Genomic DNA, 14,749 nt, shown 5'->3' with positions numbered 1-14,749 from the left:
AACGAGAGAAAATTAATGCCTGAAGCGAAGTACAACTTGACATGTTATTTGTCAACTCGAATAAAATAATTCATTTTATAACTTTAAGTGAGCAATTTTTGTGTATATATAATTTGTTTCGTGTATCTCGAAAATGGCAGTAAGGATTTGGATCACATTTTACATATAAATGAGGTTTTGCTTTTTAAGTTTATCTATGTTGTCGTTGTTGTTTATAATGGCACTTGCCATGGAAAAGCTCGCTGACGAAATCAGCGATTTTAAGCCAAGGGAGCGTCTTTTGTTTTAGTAGCGCCAACTAGGGCCAAGAGTACGTCTTAGATACTCACGCATCACATTCGCTTGCACAACCCCTTTTTACAGAGGGACACATTTAAACATCTCACAGATAGAACAGATGAAGAACAACCATGCCCGAACTGGGACTCTAAATCAGGACTCCCAGATCACAGGGAAGACGCGCTACCCCTACGCCGGCAAGTTTATCTATAAAGGTATCTATCCTGAAAAAACGCGATTTTATACACATACACGACCCCCCCCCATTTTTTATAACTTACTCTTAGAACCCTTTATTCTCTGCTGTCATGCTAACAATGTCATATAGCGCATCTCGTAAATTTTTATGGTACTTGCCTTGTTTTCATAGGATGATAAGCTATTAGTGCCTCAAAATTTTGCGAGATGACATTATCTGAATACGAATACGTTCGGCTCACATCCAACAGCAACAATGCAATTATTGTGTTAACCAATTCGAATAACATCTTAAACTAAGTGCATTCATGGTGTTTTTTTTATTTAAATGACCAGTTCATCATGCAGCTAAGATTGAAAAATACTCATATGTAATCAGCATGTGATTCGTATCTAAATATCCTCACCCCCACGATTTTACAAAAATTTCCAAACGAAGCATGGTTTTCTAAGTACTGCAACAGAATGTGAGTATGGTATTCAGATTGAGAGGCGCATGCCTATCAGAGAATTCTATTGCGGGAATTCAATAGCACTAATTAGAAAAAAGAATAATAATGACTTTGAAATTTCAAGAAAAGTATCAAAGAAATGCAAATATAAATCATTAAATGACGCTTTCTACACGCACTTTGTTTTCTCACATGTGTGCACACTGGAATCTTTAAAAATTATACCAACTAAAAAGTAAGATTAAGAAACGCTATTACATATATGATACGCTTCAAGATAATTTTATCTCCTTTGATGTACGAATTCGTCTGATTGTTCTAATGGATGATGCAATCTATTAGGGACATTTATTGTTATTTTATTCCACACGAGAATGTAATGGGCACTTGAGGTATTTAAGACCGTAAATGACTGTGGTATTTTAAATTAATTAATCGCCTTTTAGATTTAAATATGAAAAATTTTGTAATTCGATGTATGAGTCAGATACGCCATTAAATAAGAAAAGGCTGATCTGTACAAGGTAGAAGGGACAAAAAATAATTTAAAGGAGATTCATAGTGCTAATAGGAAACTTCGTAGCATGATAGCATTTCGTGCTTGATCCTTCTGTCTTGCTTTCTCTTAGTTACAGCAAAGATAATGCCCATACAAACAAGTAGCAGTGGTCTTCCCGAAACTTTCTCGCATATTCCTTAACATTTATTAGAGAGTATTTACCTGTGTATTATTAATCGCATGTCACTAGCAAACATTATTTACGAAAAAGCAATCTTGCAGCGCGATCTTTGGTGATTGATTCACAAGTACCAGAAAACCGATCGTGTATTGGATGTGTTTATTTCGAATGACTGGAACGAAAGACTGACATAAAAATACATTTATATTCAAAGTCACACACCAAATTTCCATTCAGCCACTTCCTCCAGCATAAAATTGCGGACACTGAGTAAGGTTCCCAATTCCTTATTGGCAAATAATAATTGCGAGAAACTGATTTTTTGCGTGAATCTAGCATTTTTACTGAATCTTCGGTGCATATATGCATTTGGGAGACTTTTTTTCCAATCGACTGAAACGAAAATTTAGCACGGAATTGAGGTTGTAGTCATAAGATCACATACCGAATTTCATCAAGTTACATCATTAGAGTTCTGCAATAACTTATCATTATACATGTGAAAATACAGACCAACAAATGGTCAACATTTTGATAGATTTGGTTCAAAATTTGATATTAATTCATACTTTAGATTCTAGATCTATGTATCGAATTTTTTCTAGATCATTATGTTTAGCAGTTATTGACTTTACTTATATTCGTAGTACCGGTTAGACAGACTTCCCTTTGAATGGATTTAGTACCAATTTTGAAAGAAAACTACAAATTAGGATTAGAGACCATAGACTAAATTTCGCTTATCTAGCTCAAATCGGTTTTGAGTTATCATGTTCACAGATAGACAAACACAATGACAAAAAAAGTGTTTTTAGAACTGAAGAAGAATTGAAACACAAAGATTCGTCGAATTCTCGGGTTCGAATTTTCGGACGATCTCAGTAAGACAAATTTCCTTCCAATGGATTTCATCCCTATTTTGATAGAAATCTACAAGTTTGGATTAAAGACCAAAGACTTAATTTACTCCATCTTGCTCCAAGAGGTTTTGAGTTGTCGTATTCACATGATAAACAAACACAATGCCAAAAAAAAAGTATTTTTATAACTTAAGCAGGAATAAAACGTGAAGTTTCGTCAAAATCTCGTATTCGAATGCACTCGAACAGTACTTTACCTTTATATACTTAGTATTCGAGAAAGTAGAAATCGATAATGTGTTCTTTTGCCCATATGAGTTTAAACCATTCTGCCCATATGTAACAAATATTAACACATTCCAAATGACTTATTGTAGTCTGAGAGAAAGTAGAAATCGTCAATTTGTTTTCTAGCCCATACGATTTAAAACCATTCTAGCCATACGTAACAAATACTAATATTCTTCAAATGACTTATTGTAGTGTACGTGAAAGTAGAAATCGAGAATTTGTTCTTTTGCCCATATGAGTCGGAACTATTCTAGCCATACATAACTGAAATACTAACACATTCCAAATGACTTATTGTAGTCTAAAAGAAAGTGTTAATTGTTTTATTGCCCATATGATTTAAAACCATTCTAGCCACACGTAACAAATACTAATATACTTCAAATGATTTATTGTAGTGTACGTGAAAGTAGAAATCGTGAATTGGTTCCCTTGCCCATAGGATTTAAAACCATTTTACCCATATGTAACATAAATGATAACACATCCATATGGTTTAGTGCATGAGAAAGGTAATTTGTTCCCTTGCCCATAAGATTTAAAACCATCCTACCCATACAAAACATAAATGCTAACACATTCCAAATGGTTTAGTGTATGAGAAAGCGGAAATCGGTAATTTGTTCCCTTGCCCATAAGATTTTAAACCATTCTACCCAAACGTAACAAATATTAATACATTTCAAATGACATTGTACTTAGTGTACGAGAAAGTCGAAATCGGTAATTTGTTCTTTTGCCCATACAAGTTAAAACCATTCTACCCATACGTAATATAAATACTAACACATTTCAACTGACTTAGTGTATGAGAAAGTAAAGATCAGGAATTTGTTCACTTGCCCATACGGTTTAAAACTATTCTAGCCATACGCGACATAAATGCTAACACATTCCAAATGAAAGTGGAAATCGGGAATTTGTTCTATTGCCCATACGATTTAAAACTATTCGACCCATATGTAACATTCCAAATGATTTAGTGTACGAAAAAACGGAAATCGGTAATCTGTTCCCTTGCTCATATGATTTAAAACCATTCTACCCAAACGTAACAAATATTAATACATTTCAAATGACATTGTACTTAGTGTACGAAAAAGTCGAAATCGGTAATTTGTTCTTTTGCCCATACAAGTTAAAACCATTCTACCCATACGTAATATAAATACTAACACATTTCAACTGACTTAGTGTATGAGAAAGTAAAGATCAGGAATTTGTTCACTTGCCCATACGGTTTAAAACTATTCTAGCCATACGCGACATAAATGCTAACACATTCCAAATGAAAGTGGAAATCGGGAATTTGTTCTATTGCCCATACGATTTAAAACTATTCGACCCATATGTAACATTCCAAATGATTTAGTGTACGAAAAAACGGAAATCGGTAATCTGTTCCCTTGCTCATATGATTTAAAACCATTCTACCCAAACGTAACAAATATTAATACATTTCAAATGACATTGTACTTAGTGTACGAAAAAGTCGAAATCGGTAATTTGTTCTTTTGCCCATACAAGTTAAAACCATTCTACCCATACGTAATATAAATACTAACACATTTCAACTGACTTAGTGTATGAGAAAGTAAAGATCAGGAATTTGTTCACTTGCCCATACGGTTTAAAACTATTCTAGCCATACGCGACATAAATGCTAACACATTCCAAATGAAAGTGGAAATCGGGAATTTGTTCTATTGCCCATACGATTTAAAACTATTCGACCCATATGTAACATTCCAAATGATTTAGTGTACGAAAAAACGGAAATCGGTAATCTGTTCCCTTGCTCATATGATTTAAAACCATTCTACCCAAACGTAACAAATATTAATACATTTCAAATGACATTGTACTTAGTGTACGAAAAAGTCGAAATCGGTAATTTGTTCTTTTGCCCATACAAGTTAAAACCATTCTACCCATACGTAATATAAATACTAACACATTTCAACTGACTTAGTGTATGAGAAAGTAAAGATCAGGAATTTGTTCACTTGCCCATACGGTTTAAAACTATTCTAGCCATACGCGACATAAATGCTAACACATTCCAAATGAAAGTGGAAATCGGGAATTTGTTCTATTGCCCATACGATTTAAAACTATTCGACCCATATGTAACATTCCAAATGATTTAGTGTACGAAAAAACGGAAATCGGTAATCTGTTCCCTTGCTCATATGATTTAAAACCATTCTACCCATATGCAACATAAATACTAACATATTCCAAATGAATTTCCTCAACACGTTTTCCGTCTGCCACCATCGCATCCACGAGACCACACAAAGCATTTCTTCCCATTTACCTCCACCAGCAGTGGCACAGCATCGGACCTACTCCTCCAAGCTGAAATATATGAACGAAGGCGAGGAAAACGAAATCTGTATTTGTCACAAAGCTCCTTATGAAATGCCTGCTGAATAGAGAAAGACAGATGGAACTGATGGGAAAACTCTGATATTCCTCCAGCACCATCATGTTACATAACAAAGCGATATTGTGTTCCAACGACAGATGTGTGGGCCATTGTGAACCGTCATCCTTCAAAGTTACTTAAGAAGTTGAAAGAATGGCAGTGGCTCTGGCAGCATTGTGCTTACATTGGGAAGAAGAAAAAGTCCCCGGAATTTCATCTAGAGGCGATTGGAGTGCATTTTGTAATAACGGCACTCGAAAGTTTCCTCGGAAACCCAGCTCTTATGCCATATGCTTACGTAATTAATACCCTTGTCTTAGTCGATTCGTGGAGTTAATGCGATTATAAAGTTCAGCATCGATTTCAAAAAGCAAAACTGTTAAAAAATTAAAAACTTTGTCCGAATTTTTCTCATTAATAAAATTTTATTATTTATTATTATTTTACCCTACCTTTTCCTCGGGAAAATTATCTAAAACGTATCCTACTTATTATCTAAAAAAATAAAGAATATGCGTAATTGTAGGCACTCTGGAGGATAGACAATTTAATGTAGAATTAATAAATTTGAAGCAGATTTTCTTTCCTACTCTCCAAAACATAACTACGAATTATCTCTATTTAATATCTAATAATAAAAGAGAATGTGCGTAATTGTTGGCGCGCTACAAGTTAGAAAATCTAACCCAGAATGGTCCAATTTGGAGCAGATATACTTTGGAGAGAGGGAAAGTAAAACTCCGAACTATCTCATTATCTAATAATAAAAGAGAATGTGTATATTTGTTGGCGCTCTACAGGATAGAAAATCTAACTTAGAATTATCAAATTTGGCGCAGATATACTTTGGAGAGCGCGAAAGTAGAACTCCGAACTATCTCACTATCTAATAATGAAAGAGAATGTGTATATTTGTTGGCGCTTTATAGGATAGACAATCTAACCTAGAATGTTCAAATTTGACGTTGGTATACTTTGGAGAGCGGGAAAGTAAAACTCCGAACTATCTCATTATCTAATAAAAGAGAATGTGTATATTTGTTGGCGCTCTATGGGATAGACAATCTAACCTAGAATGATCAAATTTGATGTTGATATACTTTAAAGAGTGATATATATATCAGTTTTATCAGCTGAATTGTAGATGTGTCACAAAGTTAACATCAAATTCATACAGAATTGACTACCTGTAGGGCTGACTGTGTATATGGGAGTATGACAAATGTGTCAAGTTATATAAATGGATTTAGGTACATGATTTTTCACACCAAAGTTGTAGAGTTTTGTCAAATTTTAAACGAAATTATCAATCAACCGGAAAAATTTGCATGAAACATGCCATATAGTTTTAGTATACCAGAAAGTCGAGGAGATGAACTTCTATATGTTTTTCTTGATTTTGTTTCACTGCTAACGCCATACTCTTGAAAACACGCTGGTCAAGAACCGGCGCATCACACCTTCTCTCTGCAATCAAATTATAAATGCACAATATCCCAGTCTGGAAAAGTCGACGGACGACTCTCCCCTTGACGTTAAAGCCCCGATTTAATCGATTCCGGCCACCCCTACATCTTACAGCCACGAAATCAAAACGCTCTTGGCAGATCGCCATTCATATATGTCAAACGCATTCATTAAATAGTCTTCCACTGTTCTAGCCTTAACTGAATTTTAAATGCAATATTTCAAAGTAATCGCTCTTCCGAGCAATTTCTAATGCACGTCTCGCCTGCTTTAATCCTGCCAATTTGACTGCGAAACGCTCTAGCAAGAATTTAAATGATTTGTCTTTGTTTTCATGGATCGTTCTGTTTACTTTGCTTTAACTTAATGACGCGGAGCCGAGGTACACACTGCATTTCATAAATTACGATTATTCTCGCAGATTTTGTATGCAAAACGGCGAGGCACAAGTCTCAGATTTCAGGAGAAATTCTTTCAATCCGAATCGTGGTAAATAGCGTTTACGAATTAAATTTGCCTGAGTTATTGTTTGATGTTTTAATCAATGTCAGCTAAAATACGACTTCGTAATTTACGATCGCGTACCTTTAGTATTTGTAGTTAAGTTATATTAAATATTTACTCAATGATTGATTTGGAAGATTTGATTTTGAAGCGGGAGATAGATTGAAAGCTATTTCATAAATTAGAACATTAAGTAATTCTGAAGTTAATTAACGAAATAGAAATTGTTTGATACAAAATTTTAGTTGCCAGCCAACGTAAATTTTGGCAGGCAAAAATTGGTGGCACTAATCATATTATTCACAGCGTCCGATTATCAATATGTTGATCAACATATGAACATCATTCGTTTGTACATTTGTTCTATGTGAAGTGTGAATCATATTTGTTTTGCTTTGATATTTTCGTTTCAGACTACAAATTATGAAGTTTATCTGCAATTCGTATCAAAATAAAACTGGAGAGTACACTTACACTCGCAGATATCAACAATGCATATTAACAGCAGATTGTTAAATACGAAATAATCTGCGAAAACCAGGAAGTACGTTTTATGATCAATGATCTGAAAGAAGAATCCACTAGACTGAATCCACAAGGCAGTTTCACTTTAGCCTTCGTCCCTTTACATGGCTTTTCTGTTAAGTCATAAAATCTTCTAGATGAATCTCCGGAACTTGAGTCTTAATAGTGATATCGCCATAATTCTTGTATTTTCTAGAACTTTCGTTTTTGTCACCAATATCACGAAAGGGCCGTTTAGCTTACTGAGAAAGTCTGGAGCACCTATTACAATAACACTAAAACTGTCTCCCTTACTTTGAGATTAACCGTGCAAGGAAAACATGTAACGGTATAGGAATTCGTAACACTATCTGAATAAAATGCTTATCAGTAATGGAAGTATAGAATCTCTAAATTAAATTTTTTAGTTGTAGCGTTAGAATTACAGCAAAAATAGAGGTAAACTATAGCAATGACTCGAAATTTTTAATTTTTATTATATATCACGATAAATGTTTAAATCATAATTTTATCTTTTAAACGACTGAAAAATGAAAAATAAACTATATTAGATAGAATTCCATACATTAAGTCAATCTATTTCACAGTCTCTTATAATGGACAATATTTATTACTAAAACAAATTTATTTCAATGAATGTTTATAACAGTTTGTACTCGTGTAATAAATTCATATACTTGACCATATCAGCATGACTCGATTCAAATAATAAATATACAGACTGCATGGTACATTGCGATTTCCACTTATCAAATCTTCGATATTAGATTAAAAAATCATAATATATGATTAATTTACATTAATTTAATTACATTTTAATAAAAAAAGAAGACAACCTGGGGTTCAATAAATTATTTAAGTAATGGGCCAATATGTTAAAATTACTATTATGCATGGCCTTCTATACCATTTCAAAGAAAAAATGTCTCTGCGAATTATCCATCTACCGATCAATATTATCACGAATTCCATTTTCTTACATTTTACATCTTTAATCAGTTGTATGCCGGCGTCCTGGCCTAGGGGTAGCGCGTCTTCCCAGTGATCTAGGCGTTCCGGGTTCGAGATCTGGTTCCGGCATGGTTGTTCTCTTCCTTGTGTATTCTCTCTGTGAGGTGTGTGAATGAGCCCCCTGTAAAAAGGGGTTGTGAAAGCGAATGTGTGCGTGTTTCATATGAGCTAGAAGTCAGACTTCTGCCCTCGGGTGCTCAGGGGTCTCTACCCTCAGAAGCTACAGCGCAAAATTTAACTTAAAATAGTCACACAATAAAAAAAAAATCAGTTGTAATACATTTACACATTTAAAAGTACTTTATTTAAAAACTAGCCGCCTTTGGCGACCAGCCGGTTCGCCAATCTTAATGTTCGTTAAAATTTTAATAATTAAATATTTTATGCAATTTCTACTTTAATAGCTTCTTCATCAAATATTTTAAAACTTCAAATTTTTATTATCATATAATTCATTCATAATATTATAAAGGCCTTCAGTCATAACGTAATATGTATCTCTCTCATTTTCTGTTAGCACCCGTAGAATTTATGCTTTAAATTAAAGTGGAAAGAATTTATCTTCTTTATAATCTGATTACTGAAAATAGAGTCACTCAGCGTTTAAATTTTATGGGCACTAAAGAATATCTTTTTTAATTTATGTAATATCTCAAGAGTTGGTCAACAAAATTTTCTTAGATTCATTATGAGCAGATCGATTAATTAACAATGTTTAAATTTAAATGCATCAAACACTAAGAAAATAAAACGAATCGTTTAAAATAAACGGTTGAAAACGGTAGAATTTATGCTTTAAATTAAAGTGGAAAGAATTTATCTTCAATTAATATAATAATATTTTTTACTGAAACAAAGCATTTTTTTATAATCTGATTACTGAAAATAGAATCACTCAGCGTTTAAACTTTATGGGCACTAAAGAATATCTTTTTTAATTTATGTAATATCTCAGGAGTTGGTCAACAAAATTTTCTTAGATTCATTATGAGTAGATCGATTAATTAACAATGTTTAAATTTAAATGCATCAAACACTAAGAAAATAAAACGAATCGTTTAAAATAAACGGTTGAAAACAGGTTTTAAAAAAACTACTTAAAAAACGATGTACTTAAAACTATAAGCATATACAAAAAATATATAACTAACATAAATACAATTTACTTACAAAAGCATGCAACTTACCCAAAAATAATTTAAATCATCCATTGATAACGTTGTCATGGCAACAATCAGAACAGAATGCGCATGCGTGAATTTTCTTCGTCGGTTACATAACGCAAATACGTGATTTTTTCTACGCCAGTTGGGGTAACGCTATGCGGATTAGAAATTTTTAATTTCCTTTATTCTGTTTTATTTTAATTCAAAAGTACTTCAGAATGAATCTGAAAGACTGATTCATTAACAATGTTTAATTTTAAATGCATCAAACATTAAGAAAATAAACAGAACCGATTGAAATAATCCGCCGAAGAATTTTAACCCTAGCCTCATTACTGTTGGGAGAAAAAAAACTGAAGCCTTTCTCGTTTGGCGCTGGGGATAATGGAAGATTTTTTTGGCGGAAAAGTTGGCGGTGAGGAAAATGGCAGATTTTTTTTGGCGGGAAAGTTAATTTTTAATTAATAATTAAAATTCTAATTAAAAATTCGAAAAAAGAAACCCCAGGTGCACATTCCCAACCTCCAAGGTATACATGTACCAAATTTGGTAGCTGTATGTCAAACGGTCTGGCCTGTAGAGCGCCAACACACACACACACACACACACACACACACACACACACATTGAGCTTTATTATAAGTATAGATAATTACACGGACCAGAATAATTCTTTTTGCAAAAAATCAAAGCATTTTTATGCAAACTATAAGGTTATCAGCCCCCCCCCCCATGCGTTTCGTTTAATCATGAGCTCTAGTAAACGATATCGTACTAAGCATTTCAAGTGAAAGACTTTTATTCCAATTTTTTTTGCAGAGCAATCTGCAGAGTGATTAGAATTTGTCTAGCTCAAAGCATTTTAAAATTACTTTATCCGGAAATAGACAGACAGACATAATTCCAAAAATATTTTTTTCGAATTTAGGGGGGGGGGGGTCAGAAATGTGGAAATTCGTTAAAATCTCGAATATTCGAATTTTTTGACGATTACTATACTTACACTATACTTAGTAAACGTCATCATCACAGATTTTTTTTCAATAAAAATATTATTTTTAAATGTTATTTGACAAGTATTCTATAAATAAAAATAAGTTGTTGTTTTTTTCAATAAGAAGGCATTTGTATATAGGAAAAATGGATAAGAGAATAAACATATTTTTTTAGAAAATAATTCATCTAAAATCTCTTAACAACATAAACGAAATTCATAATATTTTTTCTGTTCAAGGCTAAGAAACCACATTATCTCCCCATCTTTCCAAAAAAAAAAAAAAAAAAAAAAAAAAAAAAATTCTCATAAACAGTATATTTTCAAAAAGAAAGCAAAACACTCTAGTATGTCACTTATCCCTTGAATTATAGGTAGAACTTTCAAAATATATTGCGTTTCATGATATACTGCATAAAGAAACTTCTTTTCTCGGTTAATAAGATATAAATCTTTAACTATTTAAATTATTATTAAAATATTCTTCGCATGAGAAATTTAGAAATATCAGATTTTGAAAACTATATTCGGGCATCGAATTCTTTTTTAGCATTTGAAAATATAAAAATTAATTTCTTATTTGGATGCGAGAGTTGTTGACAATATTGAATGGCGAAGATATTTTAAGGGTCTAAGAAATTGTATGCATTTTGAATATTTGTTCTATGAATATTAATCATTTAACTTGGATCGATGATTATATATATATTTTTTTTTGCGAAAGATGTTTTTAAATTATTATTATATTTATATACAATTATTTTTGCTTTATATAAATTGTTTTATATTTATATACAAAACTTTGTTAAATTGTTCAAATATTTTTACTGCAAAACAAGTTCTTATTTAAGATTCAAAGAAGAGTATCGACGCCAGATTTTCTAGGGACACAGAAAAAAAACCACACTAGAACAAAGTTTTAAATTAAAAAAAAATTAGGAAAAAATTGTATCATTTTTAAACTAATAAACTGAATACAGTGAAGTACAACTTAAATTCTATAGAGTATAACCCTCTACTTGCGATCGAAAGTAATTACGATAAATTAAGTAATTACTACATACACCAGCAGTTCATACGATTCTGAGAAAGTGCGGATACAGAATACCTAATTATTGGTGTTTAAGACTTAAATATCTATTTTTGCTAAAAGCCTGCAAAACGGGTTGTTGTTTTTGTCCCAACAAACACTTATGTATACGGACAATGACAAAATTTTCAAATGAAAATGTCGCAAATTATTTTTTTAAAAAATCAGACTTTTTTAGAACTGCCACATGGATTTCAAACGCTTAAATTTGAAAATAGGGATATTATTAACTAATAATAATGGCTAATTTTACAAGAATTTTATTCTTTATATTTAAATAAATATTTTTAAAATAAAGATATGTTTTCACTAAGTTACTAAAATAAAAAAAATATCAAATAGAATCATTAACATGTAGATAAACTTAAAAACTTAACATGTAAACCTAAATAGGCCAATTATTAAAAGAGAGGCTGGCTCCACGACGTGTATTCAAAGTGCCACAGACAAAACTTCAATACATCAATATCAAAAACAATGAGAATAACTAATATCAATAACTGAAGAAGATTTGAATCGTACTAACAGTAACATGACTTCAGAATTATTCACATTTGATAAATACTAGTTAATCAGTGACGTAGAAAAATGTGAAAAAGTTATTCCATTCTCATTTAAAAGCACAAAGGACTCTACTGAAAAGCTTTAAATTTATGTTATTTATCCAAATAATAGAAAAAAGACATTCATTGACCTTAAAGCGATAGCTAATATAGCATTTAAAACTCAGATAATCAGTACGTCTACATCTATCTACATGTGTGTAAATCGTATGAAATAAGAAATGTAGAATTTATCTCTAGATAAGTAATAAAATCTAAGATTTTCTTATTTTTATAGTAAATTTTTACTTTTAAAATTTAATTATAATTTTCAATTCCTTTAGATAATATTTTTATACTACTTTTGAAAATTTTATAACTTTTAAATAAAGCCGAATTAGTTTTATTAAATAAATAATTACAATCGGAACTATGTATTAACTATTCAGTTTCATGTCTTTTTCATTTACACACTGTTTTACGTTAGTTCCTTAAAAGATGTATATACACTACTTTACTGCCTCAATCAAAGGGGGGGGGATGATATTTGCTTCTTTGTGTTGATTTTTTTTTTTTTTTTGGTATGATCTTCCTTCAGTATATTCTAACATCAAATTATGATACAGAATTTCCACTACAATTTCCTCTTCGATTTTATGATTTGTAAAAATATTTTAACAATATCCTGTTTAATTTGAATCAAATTGCGAAAAAAATTCGACTGAACACATTTATAATTTCCAGTTTTCTGAAAAATACTAATGATTCAAAGGAAAAAATAATCGAAAAAAATATTGATTCGAAAACTCTAAAAAAACACCAAACGATATTTCACAGCTCAAAAACAATGTTAATGTCAATTTGAAATACAATCCACAAAAAAGCAAACGAAAAAAATAACAGCCTCAGAACCAAAACAATGCAAAAATGTAATTCGAATGAGCATGGGATGGTATGTCAGGAGAAGGGGAGAGGAGATAAGGGGAAGTATACAGGCGTCCAGTTCCTGAATATGAATCTGGCATCAAAAAAGCATTACCTACAGCAGATGGCGAGTTTTTATGTCCTTCTTGCTCATTATCATCGCCAAGTTGGCAAAAAAGCACGTGCCTTATCGTACAGCTAGGGAATCGTCCGTTATATACCTGGATAGAGGGAAGATGTGAAAAAAATAAATAAATAAGCCATATACCATTTATGAAAAACGGTCGATACGGAATATTTTTCCACATGATTCCGGGTAAATTGTCTTCTGAATGATAGAGTGCGAAACTGCGGGCAACGGAATACATTAGATCGGGTATCGTTTTTCTCTTATTTTTTCATATTATAAGTGGATCTGGCCATCATTTTCGAAGCAGTTGCAGTGAAAGAAGAGACAGTCGGTCGTCGTCGGAACCGAAATTGCAGCCATCTTTTTTATAGCCACATTTCCCCACATTTTATTGAGTTCGTTTAGAACAGCTATTCGTTTTGATATGTCATCGGCAAGTTTAAGAAATATTTGTCAATTATGCATGTTTAAAATAAAATATAAAATTATGAAGAAGATAAAAGTTATGAATCATAAAGTTTCGATGGATTTTGTGGCATCCCGTAAGGATGTTTTTGATATTTTATAAATAGAGAATTTTACTGCAATAGAGATATTAAATTGCAATTAAAATGTTGCCGCTCTGACTTAGATGCTTAAAAATTTTTCAATTCGAAAATTATTTCGGCGTTTAATTAAAAACTGTTTTTGGAATCACAATTCAATTCCAATTCAGTGCCAATAGCAAAAGTTATTTACAGAGTAATTAAGAAAAACTAAAGCTGAGGAACAGAAAAATACATTTCATTCTTATAAAGCAATGACAGCCAAAACTCTTACAATTTTTGTAGAAAAGTCAATAAATTTATGAACCTTTATGAAGCACAGTTTTCTTCAAGGAAAAATCAATTTTGAACATAAGTTAAAGTTATTATCTTTAAACAATTATAAATACACTACTTTTCAGAGGTAATGATTAAAAGGTTTTTTTTTCTACCATATTTTTATTAGTGTACCAAAATGTAAAGACTTTAAAAAAATGGCTCTCAAAACAAAATTACAAAAGCGTAAGGGATTGATAGAAATACTCTAAGTGAATTAGAATTTTTATCAAGTTTAATATTTGTTTAATTGTTAAAATTTATAACTATTACATTCAATAATAATTTTTAAAAATTAAATTATGAATTGTTTTTTTAGATAATCACTTAATTTCACTATCTTAG

At 31.6% G+C, this 14,749-nt stretch overlaps 1 protein-coding gene across 2 annotated transcripts in view; it reads right to left on the bottom strand.

Moving 5' to 3' along the window:
- LOC129987877 (rap guanine nucleotide exchange factor 2-like) overlaps positions 1 to 14,749 on the bottom strand; it is a 475,413-nt gene that overhangs the window by 225,996 nt on the left and 234,668 nt on the right. The gene's annotated exons all lie outside the window — the stretch shown is intronic.

This window comes from Argiope bruennichi, chromosome 10 (genome assembly GCF_947563725.1).
Source record: "Argiope bruennichi chromosome 10, qqArgBrue1.1, whole genome shotgun sequence".
In the NCBI taxonomy this organism is placed as follows: domain Eukaryota; kingdom Metazoa; phylum Arthropoda; class Arachnida; order Araneae; family Araneidae; genus Argiope; species Argiope bruennichi.
Note: the sequence above shows the minus strand (reverse complement) of the source record. Positions and strands in the feature narration are given on the sequence as shown.